The sequence below is a fragment of the Belonocnema kinseyi genome, chromosome 10, assembly GCF_010883055.1.
Source record: "Belonocnema kinseyi isolate 2016_QV_RU_SX_M_011 chromosome 10, B_treatae_v1, whole genome shotgun sequence".
Taxonomy (NCBI): domain Eukaryota; kingdom Metazoa; phylum Arthropoda; class Insecta; order Hymenoptera; family Cynipidae; genus Belonocnema; species Belonocnema kinseyi.
In genome coordinates this window covers 116,302,397-116,306,836 of record NC_046666.1, presented here as the reverse complement: position 1 = coordinate 116,306,836, position 4,440 = coordinate 116,302,397, and positions in this window count along the sequence as shown.

Genomic DNA, 4,440 nt, shown 5'->3' with positions numbered 1-4,440 from the left:
TTTTAATGTCATTTTAATCAAATTTGAAGCAAATTTTCACTTTTCGCGATTTTCTGCCTTTTCATCGCCGTATGGTGGGTTGAAATTTTTGTAAAAACAAAAACAAAACATGGTTTTCGATGTATATTTTCCCGTAGAATTCGATTCTGAAGTCAAAAAAATAAAATTTTTCTTTATTTTTTTTTATTTAAAAAAAACCATGAAAAAACCGTAAAAAATGAGGTTTTTCGAGCAAAACTCCATAAAAAAGTAGCTGGACCCTACTTTTTTATTGCAAATTCGGATTCAGCGTCGAAAAATACATAAGAATATATAGGTCTGGTCAATTGCACAGACACTGTTGTTTTTTTTTGTGGGCCTGTGTAATCTTTTCAGTAATATTTTGCAATTTGCGTCGCAGCCTTCTTTTCTGAGGTTTACACTGTATGGCGCTATCACCCAGCCAAAATTCTTTGTTACCGACGGATAGCACCTATTAAGTGCTAATACAGAATCCGAATTTCAACAAGTTAAATGCCCATTTTGCTGTTTATTTTAGTTTTTGTTGCATGATACTGAAGGGATACTATGTAGATACTGTAAGGATACGCTGTAGAGTATCCTTTCCGTTCACTTGGTCTGCTAGGGGTCGACAAAATCTTGAATAGAATCAATGTCGGTCAATGCGATTGAATTATTTTTTGGACAAAAATGCAATTTTTACGCATTCAAAGCCATTGAAATGTCTTTTTTTTCAATGCCAATCTATGCATCCCATTGAAATCGTTGTTGCCGCGAAAGGACTCGGCTATAAATTCCATCGGCATCAGCCGAAGAAAATGCAAACTCTGGCGGCCACAAGACGAGGTCCTAACAACTCGGTCGTCCTACAGACCGGAGTCCTTTGTTGTGTGCCACATGATATTTAGTTGAAATATTTGTTTACATCCTTCATTTTTAAATTACGTACTTTAACGTAGTTTCCTATCGACTCTTACATTTCTCAAAGTTTGAGGCCGATAATGTATATATAAAAAAAGTTCGAACGTTTAAAAAATTTAGAGTTCAAAAAAAATATGTGAAAAAGGCTCCCAGTTTTAATTTGTTCGGAAATAATTTTTAGTGAAGTTCCTACCCAATGAAATACCTTAGCTTACTTTATTGTACTCTAAGACATTTCCCAAAGTTTCTGCTTGATATTTTATTTACAAAAAAAGTTCTTAGGTTAAAAAAAATTCAAGTTACTGATAAAGTGAGATCGGCAATATGGGTATTTCACTGCGTCACATGCCCTTAAAGAATTCCACTAGCACTAAAATTTGGCGGAGTTTGAATAAGAGTGGCGACAAACAAATTTTAGGCGCAGACACTTGGCAAATTTTCCCTCATATGCAAGACAACATTTATACCCAGTAGGCAAACAAATTAAGGATGTCCTAGATATTTCTTTGGACATCCCTGAGAAGTCTTTTATAACATGTGTTTTGGACATCCTAGGGATGCTCTTAAAACGTATAATGTCAGTACGAAAGATGTCTCGAGAACACCCATGTCTTTAAAACGTTCTTAGCTCATATTTCGGACATTGGACGTCTTAGAGACGTTGATTGGGCTGACATAAGACGTCCTAGGAACGTCTTAAAGACGTTCTTGACATTTTCATAGTTTTGTGCCCGCTGGGTATTCACATAAACAGGATGTCCCAGACTCAAGTGTCTGGACTTATATAGCTGTATAAAAATAAAAAATAAAACATTCCGTACGTACATTTCAACGCTTGCAACCAGGAGAAAAAGTTGGCCATAATGTGAAAACGAATTCAGGTTAGATTTGGTGGTTCAATAGGTGATCCATAATCCTAATACTTTGGTATGACAAGTGAACATGATTATGATGAATGTTAGTATCCCCAATCCTGCGTAAGTTCCATGTATTAAATGGGATTGAGTTTTTCTTTCTTTCCTTTGCAGGTTGAATTCATATATTTGTTGTTATAGTTGCTCCAGTGTCTTCTCACCTTCTTGAAAAGAGTTTTGATGTATTTGAGCGTCGCTAGAGTCCCGGAGGTTTACGTACTGTATCGCTATTCGGGTCTCCGCGGTTGACCAGTACGCAGTTAGCCAGGCGTCGCATGAAAATCTGGGCGTTCTGTCATTCCACTGATACGCTCTATGATTCCTGAGGAAAAACAAAAAGGGATTGAGGGCGTGAGTTACTAATCTAGGCGTGATAACGGGTCGGTGTGTCTATCCCAACCCCTCTGTGGTGCGGTGATCCGGGTCTATTGGACCCGCCAGGTGGTCCTCTGGTTCTAGACGCGGTATCCCTACCCCCGGGAAATTCAGGTCGGTCGGGTGTGGTAGAGGCGAGCCTAGTAGGACGAAAACACTAGTCGAGCCAGGTGAAGGGATGTCCGTCTGGCTGTTTCCGCCTAGGTAGTCTAGTGCCAGATTCTGGAGAGGCTCCGCGATGAGACACGTTCAGAAGCACCTGATGCCATGCCTGGCCTATACCGCAAAGTCGGATATGGGAGTGCCCATTACTACGACGATGCGGTTGGATTCCCCGAGAAAGGTTCATTTGGGATTCGGGTGTACCTGGAATGGGTCGCGTTTGGGAGCACCCAATGCCGCGACACATTGAAATTCGATGTACGGATATGGGAGCACCCATTGCTCCGTCACTCGATCCAGGGAGTTTCCCCAAGTTCAACGATATCCGAAGGTGCCTGAAATAAGTCGCGTTTGGATCACCCAATGCTGCGTCTCATTGGAACTCGAGGAACGGATATGGGAGCGCCCATTCCTCCGTCACTCGAGCCAGGAAGCCTTCCGGTTGACGTCTCCTCCAGGGATCACCGAGGGAGGACGTGTTCAGGAGCGCCCGGTGCCGCGGCCTACTGGTACTCGAGAGGTGGATATGGGAGCTACCATTGCTCCACCGCTTGAGCCGGCTGCCCGAGGAGGCGTCATCTGGTCGGCGTCGTCTCCAGGGATACTTCATCTTTGAAAATAATAACTTTTTCACCAACTTTTGCGTTTAGTGGCCTAACCCTTACATCATAGCGTACCTTCGATCTTTCCTTAGCTTTTATCATATTTTTTTTATTTCGTTCAGTCTGATTATCAAGTCGCGCAGGTAAGAACCGTTGGTTTCTAACCTTTCCTTTGTTGGAAAAGAACTGGACAGGTGCGCAATTTTTCCTTATATTAGTTCAAAGGGGGTGAAGTTGGCAGATTCGTGCATGGAATAACCTATAACAATAACCAATCCCGATCATCGTAATCTTTCACGTACTGTTTGATATAATCGGTAAGTACGATATGACTACGTTCCAGAGAAACGTTAGTTTGTGGGCGGTACCAGGAAGTAGTAATCCCCTTGACCCCGAATATTTTTCTAAGCTTGTTCATCAGTCTGCTGACGAAGCTTCGTCCTTGGGTCGAAATAATGCAACGGGGGGCTCCGTATTGTGCAAATAAGTTCGTAGCAACCGCGTGTGGGATTGTATTTTTTTAATGTCGCGAACAGGTACGGCTATACAAAGCTTGCTGAAGTTATCTTACATCGTTAATATGTGCCTGTTACCGCTGGGAGTGGTAGCGAGTTTACCGACAGTATCGAGGGACACTTTGTCAAATACGCTGATTGGAGTATCCGTAATGACCATTGGTTCACGTGTGCGTGCCCTTACGAATTTATTCGTTAGGCAGCTCTTGCAGTGCCTGATATACTCGATAATGTCATTTCGCTTACCCGGATTTTCGTTCCCGTATTTGTCTATACGTCTTGGTGATTCCCTTGTGTCCTCCATGTAGGCTATTATGAAATTCAGCAATGATTCCAGGTCTTAGTGTTTCGGGAGGAACTTCCAGCCTGCCGTAACATAGGGTAATGGTAACGTTTCCACACCGGAATATGTCGGCTAGCGATTCGGACATCCTATTTCGAGGTAAGGTACCCAGCAAATCTCCTGAATTGGCCATTCTACATGTTCTTTGTTTGTCTCGGTCCAGTGCTGTCTTAAGAAACTCTAGTCTTGAGATCACATCTCTCCAGTCAATTTCGCATAGTGATTTCTTTTGACTACGATAGCGTACACTTTATTTTCCCCAAAAGGTGTAATCAGGACCTGTCCCTTCTGAGGCCTATTTTCCCACAGATCCTGTGCATAAACGCGATCTGTAGCTAATAAAAGTTTAAAGATAGGATTGTTTGGTTTACAATCTTTTGAGATCAAATGGGCGTAATTATTTCTGTAATATGTGAGAGGTTCAGTTCATTCATGTTGTATTTCATTTCTATCTGGAGTAGTCGTCGGTGAATTAACTCCTTGCTCCACATCTGATATAGAGTCCTCTCTAACCGAAGAAGTGGAGGAATCAACTGTATGTGGTAGAAGTATGTTTAGAGTATTTCGCGGCGAGCGGACGTCATTTTGTTTTTCTAAAGTAGATGCTA